Source organism: Camellia sinensis, chromosome 1 (assembly GCF_055761805.1).
Source record: "Camellia sinensis isolate YWXY chromosome 1, ASM5576180v1, whole genome shotgun sequence".
Taxonomy (NCBI): Eukaryota; Viridiplantae; Streptophyta; class Magnoliopsida; order Ericales; family Theaceae; genus Camellia; species Camellia sinensis.
In genome coordinates, this window is record NC_138961.1 from 147,870,220 (window position 1) to 147,882,392 (window position 12,173).

Below are 12,173 nucleotides of genomic sequence, written 5' to 3' on the forward strand. Positions count from 1 at the left end.
ATAATAGCATGGCTTGTGAGTGGTGGTTACAAAAAAGAAACTATTGGGGAAGGGGTAGCAACCCGCTATGCTAGTAGGATTAGAACTGGGTTAGGGTTTGAAAATTGGACAAGATGAAGGTATTTTGGCATTGTTCACAAAACAATTGATGGAGTAAATTGAAAAAGAAAACAAAACAATTCAAAACATGTGTAATTTGAATTACGAAAATTGTGTGTAGAGTTTGTATAGTGTGTAAATAAACACTCCCGAATAGATTAGCAATCCCACATTTTTCATGGATTGTTAATCCCATGGCATTTTACTCAAATCAGTATTAGTTTTGTAAGAACCATGGACTATTAATCCATTTCTCTCTCTCTCCAAACCTTTAAACGAACATGGCCTATGTTTACTAAGGGTGTACACTAGTCAATTTGAGCGATATTCGGGAAATAATCTCAATTAAATCATTCTCCACGTATTGACAATTTCTTAACCTCTTACCAACCTGCACAACCTCAAAACTAGTGAGTTGGTTTGAGTATTCGGTAGTTTCAAATCAAGTGGTTGGTCAAGTTGGCGAGTTATAAAATCTAATACATTGTATGATCATAACTCTAAAATCATAAGCCTTATAATGTAGGTAAAGCTACAAAATAGGAAAAACAAAATAATATAGCTTGTGATTTTGTCTTAGATCACTTTACCCCCTCCACATTCAAATATATGCAAAGAACCACATATGTGGTGTTGGACCTAAATGCAATATTAACACTGTTGAAGGGGCTGAATATGAAACGGGTCAAACCCAAGCCTTGGGTCGGCCCAATCCACTAAACCCAAATCCAAGTGGGTTAGATGAATACATGGGCCAGCCAACTGAGCCCATCTCTATGATAAATAATCCACTCAAGTCCTCAAGTACTTGCGCTCAACTTGCAGTGGAAAGGCCAGTCTAGCCGCGGCATTGCGCTGGGCTGGGTTGGGCCGGGCCGAGTTGCTGGACTCGATCCGTGGACCGAACTGATGGGTCGAACCCATCGTCATAACCAAAGTGAGCCGAGCCCACATAAAGATATCTAAGTGGGCTACTTCATCTCAGCAAACAGTCTCGTGAAAGGTTGAGTCGAGGAACAACGGTATTGAGCTGAGGTAACCTCTTATGGAAACGTGGAAGTTATGAATACATGCACATGAAGGCTGCCACCTCAGCTGGTCCCTTCCCCCTAGAATCACGAAAATGGTTAGCATAGGGAATGTGATCTGTCACAGGGATGATTACAAAGAACACATGCCTCCATTGTCAACTCCCTGGAGGTTCCCAACCTTGAGCAATGCTAAAGGGAGCCTTGAAGCACCAAAGCTCCATGAAACCATCTTGGGCAACAAACAAAGTCTTCTATATAAAGTTTCACTCTCTTCACATTGAAGGTAACTAAGTTGAGCTAAAATATACTCACTTACAACTAAATTCACTCTACATTTTCTTCTCTCTGCACTTAGAGAGAGTTCCTTATCTTCTTCGTCTACTTACTCCCACACCGGAAGGGTTATCCGGCCAACCCTGGCTGGGCAGCTCTAATGGTGCTCTTTGTTGCAGGGACTCAATTCCTGGATAAACCAATCGGGTGCGAAGCTCCGGTCCATATTCATCTAGTGCGGTATTCGGTACGCATAATTGGTACGGTGAACGTGGACCTTTATCTCTGAGTTCTTCATCTGATTTGGCGATGGGAATTGATGATATTCCACTCTCTGCATCAACTCCACTAACGGAGAAGATGAAAAATAAGGGCCTGGCACTGCCAATCGTTTTGGAGAAACAACTGGACTCTAGAATCTGTTGAACATCGACAACCCTTTGCTAGTGGCTCTTCCTACCATTTTCTGTTGGAGAAAGATTATATAGATTGTGTCATCGATTCCATAGGCATGGAGATACAAGAAATAAAAGCACAGCTCAGGAAGACAATGGGCGACCCGACGGATAAGAGAATAGACGTAGAACCTTCTCGTCTGCGCCGGAGAAGTCGATCCTTGGAACCGCCAGCGAAGAAGGTCCCTAGAAATGAGTCTGGACAGCAAAGTCAGCCAACTCCGATAGAAAGTGAAGTAGCGAGCAGCCACACTCGTGGTTTACGTCGGAAGAGGGCTAAAAGGCAGAAAACGGCCAGCCAACAGACGGAGTATCCTCTTCGTCCTCAGGATCTCCGTACTTAGTTGATCAAGAACAGAGAAAATGAGCAACGACAAGAGCGACAAGCTTAGCACCTTGACCGAACAGTTCATCAAAGGGAGCATCGAGCACCGAATGGGCTCGTCTCTTCCCCTTTCTCTCCAGACATTGAAGCTATGAAACCCCCCAAGAAGTTCACTCCACCAAATTTCACACCATACGATTGGAAGTCAGATCCACTCATACACATCAACCACTAGCTTTGTGGAACCGAGATGAGGCACTGATGTGCAAAGTCTTTCCATCTAGCCTGGGAAAGTTTGGACTTCGATGGTTCGATCATCTTCTTGCTGGATCAATTTATAATTGGAAGCAATTCTCTGAAGAATTCTTGGCTAGATTTGTCTTTAACACCAAGATCCTAAAGGAACCAGACACCTTGTTTGGTCTCCAAAAAGAAAAAAATGAAACACTGCGCAATTACGCACGGAGGTACTGGAAAGAATACAACGATTTGGAGAAAAATATCTACAGTGAACAGATGACAATAATGTCTTTTAAGCACGACCTGTGGCCAGAAAGCAAATTGAGGCAATCACTTACCAAGCACCTAACCACTGCACTGAAGGATTTACGTGACAGGATTGCGCAGTACGCTCGGCTTGAAGATGATCAAATTCCTATTGAATTAGCGTCAACCGCGCAGTCGAGCCGAGGAGATCGACGAAGGACAGACCAAGGAGAACCCTGAGAAGTCACAATGAACGAGGTAAACAGATCTAAATCCCACGAAGTAGTTGTCACAATATTCAAAGAGCCTATCTACCGTATTATGGAGAAAATCAAGAGAGAACCATTCTTTACTTGGCCACCAAAGATGTTAGGAGACCCAACTTGGTGTAACCAAAAGCTTAGGTGTGCCTATTATTAAGACAGAGGGCACATGACCCAAAATTGCAGAGCATTGAAAATAGCATTTAAAGGATTTGGTAGCTACTGGGCACCTCCAAGAATACATCGATCCAGATAAGATCGTGACCAAATAGGGGAACCCTCCACCACAACCAAATGTAGAGCATCCCCCTCGACTGGTCATCAATGTAATCCATGGCACAACCAGTCTCGAGTAGGAGGAGGTACTTCAAGAGGAAATTGCAAACGTTGTACAGATTCAGCAAGTAATGTCAGTTGGTCCAACACCAAAAAATGTAAGAACAATACCTAAGTCTCCCTTATGTACTATTTCATTTACTGAGAAAGATTTAGAAGGTATTCAACATCCGTATACTGATGTATTGATTATAACTGTGGGAATTGGAAAATGATTTGATGTGAAACGAGTCCTGGTGAACTAGGGTAGTGCCACAGACATATTGTATTACGATTTATTTAGAAACTCGGTCTCTCTGAGCAGCATCTCTCCCCAGTAACAACACCGTTGGTCGGCTTCAATTCTCAACGCGAATGAACACTTGGTAGGATAGTTTTACCTATAGTAGTTGAGACAAAGACTCTACAGATAGAATTCTTGGTTATAAACACTCCATCTCCTTACAACGCCATCCTTGGTCGGCTATGGATTCATCAAATGAAAGCAGTCTCCTCAATCTACCACTAGCTCATCCGCTTTCCAACGGAACACGGAGTAGAGCAGATCTCGGGGGACCAAGTTATATCAAAGTATTGTTTTATGGCAGCCATGAAGGCTAAACAACTCTGTAATCAGGTTCAGACAGTTAAAGTAGCAGAACAGCCTGTCCTGGAAGATATCAGAGGAACCCTAATTGAGAAGATAGTAGAGGATCTAGAGAAAGTTTTGGTGTAAGAGGGTGACCAAAAGAAGTACTTTCTTATTGGTACCTCGTTAGGCGCTGATGAAAAACTTCAATTGTTGGATTTGTTGAGGGAAAAGATGGAGGTATTCACATGGTCGACATATGATATTCTTGGACTGGATTTGGAATTTGCTTGCCATAAGCTCAACGTCAATCCTTCAGCTCGGCCTATCGTGTAGAAGAGTAGAAGATCCTCAGTTGAGCACACCGAAACAGTAATTGCAGAGGTCAATAAGCTCCTAGGGCTATTCGGGAAATTCAGTACCCACAGTGGCGTTCCAATACAGTCGTAGTAAAAAAGAAGAATGAAAAGTGGAGAGTTTGTGTCGGCTTCACTTGTCTCAACAAACTTATCTAAGGCACTGCTTTCCCTTGCCTCGCATAGATCAGCTTGTGGATTCAACAGCCGGGCATGAGTGAATGAGCTTATTGGATGCCTACAACAGATATCACCAGATACCTCTATTTGGTTCAGATCAAGAGAAGACAACATTTATCACCTCAAGAGGTATCTATTGCTATAAAGTGATGTCATTTGGCCTTAAAAATGCTGGGGTAACTTACCAGCGGATGGTAACTCAAATGTTTAGAGAGCAATTCGGTCGAACTATGGAAACATACATAGATAACATGGTAGTTAAGAGCAGGCTTGTTACAAACCACCTTACTGATCTAAGGGAAGTCTTTAGCATCCTAAAAACCTATCAGCTTCGCTTTAATGCCTCGAAATGCGCTTTTGAGGTAGGAATAGGGAAGTTCTTGGGATACATGGTCACTCGTAGAGGAATTGAAGCTAATTTGGATCAAATCAAAGCAATACAGGAAATAGAGATACCAAAGAAGGCCAAAGAACTACAGAAATTGGCTGGAATGGCGGCAGCACTGAACCGATTTATTAGCAGGTCTTCAGACCGAATGAAACATTTTTTCCAGCTTTTACGAAAAAAAGGTTGCGTTCGAGTGGGGGCCCGAGTATACCGAGGCACTGCAGGCCCTTAAGAAGTATTTCAGCACACCACCTCTCCTCTTCACTCCAGAACCGAAGGAAGAATTATACTTGTATTTGGCAGTTTCAAATCATTCGGTAAGCGCAATACTAATTCGTGAAGTAGAAAAGGAACAGAAGCCGGTATACTATGTCAGTAAGACTCTCCTAGATGCCAAAACGCGGTATCTTCCATTGGAAAAGCTGGCTTACGCCCTGCTCAGTACCTCAAGAAAACTACAACGCTACTTCTAGGGGCACACCATCAATGTCTTCACTAAGTTCCCCCTCATATCTGTCTTTGGCAGAGTCGATTTCTCGGGCCGAACAGCGAAATAGGCAGTCGAGCATGGTGAGTTTAACATTCGATATCAGCCCAGAATAGCAATCAAGGCCCAAGTCTTGGCAGATTTTGTTGCGGAATTCGCCCCTATCCAGAACATCAAACATTAGAACTCCAGTTCGATACAGGTGCCACGCACCACCGAATTGGGAAAACAATGTGCTTCTGAAGCATGAAAACTCTTCATTGGTAACATCTGGTAGCTTTATGTTGACAGATCATCCAATAATCGAGGCTCGAGGGCAGGGGTGGCATTCATATCCCTAGAAAGATTCATTTGGGAGCAAGCTCTGAAGCTTGGATGAAAAGCCTCAAACAATGAGGAAGAATACGAAGTGCTACTGACTGGTTTGCGTAGTGCCGAACACTTTAGCACAGACGAGCTCTTGGTTTTCAATGATTCTCAGTTGGTTATCAACCAACTCACTAGGGTTTATGAAGCAAGAGATGAGAGGATGGCTATGTATGCAGACAATGCCAAGGATCTTCTTAAGAAATTTCAATCCATACAAGTGGAATGGATCAATCGAGACCAAAACAGTCATGCCTATACTCTAGCCTGCCTTGGCTCATCAGTAGATACCAAAGATGCTAAAAGGATTTGGGTCTAGTTCGTGTCGGAACCGAGCATTGCGTCTCCATATCTGGTCCTCTGTATGAATTTAGGACCGAGCTGGATGGACCAAATACTTGTTTTCTTAAGATCTGGCACTCTCCCTGAAGACAAAAAAGAGGCAAACAAAGGTCGACACCGATCAGCTCAATTTTGGATTTTCCCATCTGGGAAACTATACCGACACTTCTATCTAGGCCCCTATCTATCATGTGTGCAACCAAATCTAGTAAAAAATGTTCTCTATGAAATTCACGATGGGATGTGTGAAAGCTACGTTGGCGAAACATCACTGGCGCACTGTGCCCTCACTCATGGGTATTGGTGGCCACAGATGTAGCAAGACACACAACAGTACATTCAGAAGTGTGACAAGTGCCAAATGTTTGCTCCTCTGATTCATCAACCAGTAAAAAACCTCACTCTGCTCACTAGCCCATGGCCCTTTGCTCAGTGGGGCTTGGATATCATTGAATCTCTGGCACGGGGGACTGGGAACAGATGATTCTTCATCGCTACAACCGATTATTTCACCAAGTGGGTGGAAGTCAAAGCACTAGCAAGCATCAAGAAAGCAGACACAAAGCGATTTGTTATGCGGAATGCCGTGGTTTGTTTCGGAATCCCACGGGTACTGATTGTAGATAATGGAACGCAATTTGACAAAATTTTCAAGAGGTTTTGTGCCAATCTCAAGATCGAATATCGACACTCCTTTCCGGGCTACCTACAGAGCAATGGGTAGGTAAAGTCGTCAAACAAGACCATCATTAACGGAGTAAAGAAATGGCTTGAAAGTGCAAAAGGGAAGTGGGTTGAAGAGTTACCCTATATGTTATGGGCCTACCTAACTACAGCACGACGCTCAACCGGGAAAACTCCCTATTCATTGACCTACGGAATGAAGGCTATTATTCCGCTGGAAGTCAGTCTCCCAACCATTTGGTCTGCACTGTTCAAAGATGCAAGTAATGAAGAAGTAATTGCACAGGCACTAGATATGGCAGAAAGCCGCAAAGAAGTAGCACTGATCAGACTTGTAGCCTATCAACAATAGCTTAGCAACAGTTTCAATAAGAAAGTTCTCCCAAGACAATTTACACCTGGTGAATTGGTTTTGGGGAAGGTCATGGATCACAAAAGGGTTCTTGGCGAGGGGAAGGTAGGACCTAATTGGGAGGGGCCTTACAAGGTTACAATTGTTACTGGGAATGGAGCATACTACTTAGAGGATCTGAAGGGCAAAGCCATACCTCGACCCTAGAATGTAGCAAACCTCAAGAAGTACTATCAATAGACTATCCCCCAAATTATTTATCAAGTGTAAAGGCATTCAGGTTTTGATTAATAGAAGCATCTCCCCACTTCTTTGAACTTTTTTTTTCCAACACCTATACAACTTTAAGGCCAAAACAGATTATTAATTAGCTTTGGTTTTTACCAAATAGAATTAGCTTTGGTTTTTTCCAAATGGAATTAGCTTTGGTTTTACCAAACAGAACTAGTTTCGGAATAACTGAACGGAATTTGGTTTTGGTTTGCACTCAAACATGCCAAATGGAATTGCTTTGTGGAATTATGTTTGGTAACCAAATGGAACTTAGCCAAGTGGAATTGCTTGGTGGAAACCGTACTAATGAATTTCTTAATTGCTCATCTCTTTTATGGAAATCACATAATCTCTAGTCACAAACGACTCTTCCTTAAGCATAAAATGCATCAACACTTCAGTACTGCTACATACAAATTGACTTGGCTAACTTCTTTCAGGAGCAAACTTCTACCATTAGTCTTACTTAACTCCAGGTAGGGGCAAGGCACATCTGGCCTCACAAAACATCAAAAGAACAAAATTGTCTTGGCAAACAAAGGAACAACTCATCAGGACGACCGAGCTTCAATATAGAATGAAGAAAAGAAAAAAAAAAGTGTAAAAAACTTCAAGTCATTTCAAAAACCACTTTAATTCTTATCACTAGAGGGAATTTCAGGGGCAGTGTTCACAATCTTGTCCATGTCACCTTGGGAAGGAAAAGTAGAGGTAGCTCCAACTTCTTGAGAAACATGAGCCTTCTTAACCATATCTCCCGCGGCTTCAGTCCTTGGGTTCTCACGCCCTTCAGCATCCACTATTTTATTGGCAGCATTGCTCTCTAGAGTCTTGTTTGCAGAATCAGTGCCTGGAGGAATTTTTGATGAAGGAGTAGCAGGTGTGGTAATAGTCTTCAAACTCAAGGATTTTGAGGGAACATGAACATCCTGGAACAAAGAGGACTCTTCAGGAACTTGAGCAGCTGCTAGGGCACTTATCTAGCCTTTGAGGAAGAGCTTGTCACGCAACACCAATACCTATTCCTTATAGGTAGCTCTAACTTCATCCCAGCCTTGCTGCCAGTACCTAGCTTCCAGAGTCGAATGCTCAACAGCCATCACCGCTATTACTGCCTCTAATTCAGCCACTTTTCTCTCAAGTTGGGCCTGGACCCCAACAACAGCCTTTCTTGACTTCTCAGCAGAGGTAACAACTTTGTTCAAAGGAAACACCTCTCTTTCCGCAGTTCTACGACCCTTCTTCTTGGCCTCAAGATTTGTTGCACGACCTTTTCTAGCGCTTCAGCTCGGGTAATTGACAAGTGCATCCTCTGAATACATTGTAGCAAACAATAGGTAAGGAAACGGTACAGACCAGTAAGAACAAAAAAAGAAATATAGAGGTACTCACAGTAGTCATCATTTGAAGGGTTCCATTCAAGATTAGAATATCGTGAGGTCTGTTATGATCTGCCATATCTACCGGCAGTAGCAAAGTTTTGGTCAAATTAAAAGCAAAATCTCTAGAAATAACAATCGAATCAGAAGTAGAAATGGGCTTGCCCTGATGAAGCATGGGCGATTTTCCTTTTTCAAAAGACTCATCCAAAACAGACTCCTCAGAAGTCTCGCCAACTATAGCCTTATCGGTCTCTCTCTCCTCCTTTTTTTTTTCCCTTTTAGCAATTGAGGCATTAGGTTTGTCAGCAACGACATAAGAGCCAGAAGCCCTAATCTCCAGTTTCATATCCATTAGACTCTTTGGTTTGGCCTTGACCAATGGAGTCTTCAGAACATCAGAAGTGCCAAACGTCTCTACCTCTAGATCTATTAGCACCTTTCTCTTTGACATCGCAATGCCTCTTGTGAAACTGAAGGTAGGAGAAGGTGTCCTCTCAACAGATAGACTTCGACCGCGGTGGCAATTTGTAACTAAAGGGGCAGGGGGTGTGTCAGTCTCAGTATCAGAGTCAAGTAGGGATGCAGCAAGTCTTGCCTTCTTTAGGATTGTGGTTTGGTAAGTAGCTTGATAATCTAGCAGTTTGGGAGTAGACCTCTTTTTGTATCTCAAGACAACCTTGATCGTTTCAACATTCTCATGGGTTGATCTATGTTGGTAACGAGAAGCCTTTGCATAAATGGGGAATAACATTAGCACAACATTCAAACAAAACATAGGTAAAAGCAGAAGAACATAAATATTAGGGTACATGATTCAGACCTGGATAACCATCGTTTTGAGGCATCCTCTTAGACTGGACCTCAGTCCCAGCAGGGAACTCCTAGTTTCCACCAACTTGTAAGAAATAATCATTATGCTTATTGGATTCAGGTAAACCGGTGACAATGTGGCAGGCAACAGAACGGACACGGAGGTAATAGGTACTGTGGTCTTTGTTGTGAGAAAAGGTGTAACAGCCCAAGATGTCCCAAACATCGAGATTCAGGCCCGATCGCCTATTTAGAGTAGAGACACCGCAAACAACTCAGAATAGGTTTATAGATACTTGCATTGGGGTAAGTTGGACTTGGTACAGAAAGCGACGTACTAATGGGCCAAGAGGGAATCGAACCCCTCATTTAACAATAGCAGTAACGGGGAACGCAACAGTGTTTTTCGTACCCATGCGCTTGGCGTTGACCTTAGCCATCATGATGATAACATCATCAGGCATACTGTAGTCACGACGGAACAGGGCCATCGCCTCAGGGGTATCCACTAATGTACGGAATTTTCTCATTGTCTAGACCTAGAAGGGTAAGGACATAACTAAACTAAGCGAGAAACAGAGAAATAACACCAAACGTTGGAAACAGTGGCGCAAAGGCCAACAATGGCGACATAAAAGGAAAAGTAAGAGAAAAGAAGAGTTTCAGGAGAACTTACAGAGATTCAATGAAGAAACAACGAAGAACGAAGGTCGTTGGGACTGGAATGAGAGCGGTAGTGTTCGCAACCCACAGTGATGGCAGTAAGTGTCAGAGCGGAGCACCGTCAAAACTAGCAAGAAAGAATGAAGAGGTTTTGGGGATTTCAAAACTTAGAGCAGATGAAGGGGTTGAGGTGACAGCCCTAGGGTCTTTATTACCCTCGAAAGGCGTGATGGTACAAAATCATGTCCCTTTGTATGGAATCGGCGCACTATCTCTACACACCAGTGCCACGCTGCCACGTATCTTTATGAAAAGATGCATGCAAAAGTGTACATGTAAGGATTGAACCGCCACCAAGGCCGAGTTGGAACAAATCCAAAGCGATACGACGGTTGCGGTATTGGACAGTAGCTCCACCCAAGGGGAACCTTAGCGCAAGCTAGAGGGCAAGTGAAAGGCCTGAATATGAAATGGGTCAGACCCAAGCCTTGGGCTAGCCCAATCCATTAAACCCAATTCCAAGTGGGTTAGATGAGTACATGGGCCAGCCAACTGAGTCCATCTCCATGATAAATAATTCACCCAAGTCCTCAAGCACTTGGGCCCAACTTCCAGTAGAAAGGCCAGTCTAGTTGCGGCGCTAGGCTGGGTAGAGCTGTTGGACTCAATCCATGGATTGAACTGATGGGCCGAACCTATGGTCAGAACCAAAGTGGGCCGAGCCCACACAAAGATGTCTATGTGGGCCATCCCATCTTAACAAACAGTCTCGTGAAAGGCCAAGCCGAGGAACAATGGTAACGAGTTGAGGTAACCTCTCAAGGACATGTAGAAGTTATGAATACATGCACATGAAAGCTGTCACCTCAGCTGGTCCCTTCCCTCTAGAATAACGGAAGTGGTTAGCACAGGGAATGTGATTTGTTACAGGGATGATTACAAAGAACACATGCCTCCATTGTCAACTCCCTGGAGGTCCCCCACGTTGAGCCATGCTAAAGGGAGCTTTAAAGCACCAAAGCTCCATGAAACCATCTTGGGCAACAAGCAAAGTCTTTTATATAAAGTCTTACTCTCTTCACATTGAAGGTAATTAAGTTGAGCCGAACTATACTCATTTAAACATAACTAAATTCACTCTACATTTTTCTCTCTCTGCACTCAGAGAGAGTTTCTCATCTTCTTCATCCACTTACTACCACACAGGAGGGGTTATCCGGCCAACCCCGGTCGGGCAGCTCTAACAGTGCTCGTTGTTGCAGAGACTCAATTCTTGGATAGACCAATCGGGTGTGGAGCTCCGGTCCATAATCATCTAGTGCGGTATTCGGTATGCACAACTGTTAACATAATGCCTAAAATGACCATAATGTCCTCATTAGTTTGCTTGCTATTATCTTGTCTTTCTCTTTCCTCTATTATACATACTTTTATCTCAAATCAAATATCAACCAAATTAAATTATATATAATTAACATACAATAGATCATCCAATTATATACCAACAGAAAATTCTTATTTTTTTTTTCTACTCAAATCATATATTATTTTAACATAAATTAAATCACCCAATTATATATTATGTTCTCATTTTTTTTTTTTCCCTTAATGGCTGCCTTTTTTTTTTTTGGCTGTAGAATTAGTAGCTTGCTGTGGTAATGCTTTTCAATCGACTCTGTTAACAAAATGCATAAAAAAAATATAAATAACTAAATAAATAATTTAAGGCTACAATTAACAATTTCACTTCACTTAACTCCTGCGATAACTGTTCTTGAAGCACTAATCTATTTCTATTACTATAATTCAGCGGCTTATTTTCTTGGATGTCTGTTAATTTTATTTCTATTTTTAAGTTTTATGTAATTTACTTTTGAATTTCTCCTATTTTAATTATGAGAAGCCATTTAAGACCCACAATTGTAAAAGAAGAATTTACTATAATCTTGTGGCTGCCAAGAGTTTATTGTCCCTTTTGGGAAGTGAGTTATAATTCACTTCTCCTCTCATAAAAAAACTGTTTATAAGTAATTTTTAATAAAAAAGTTAATTAT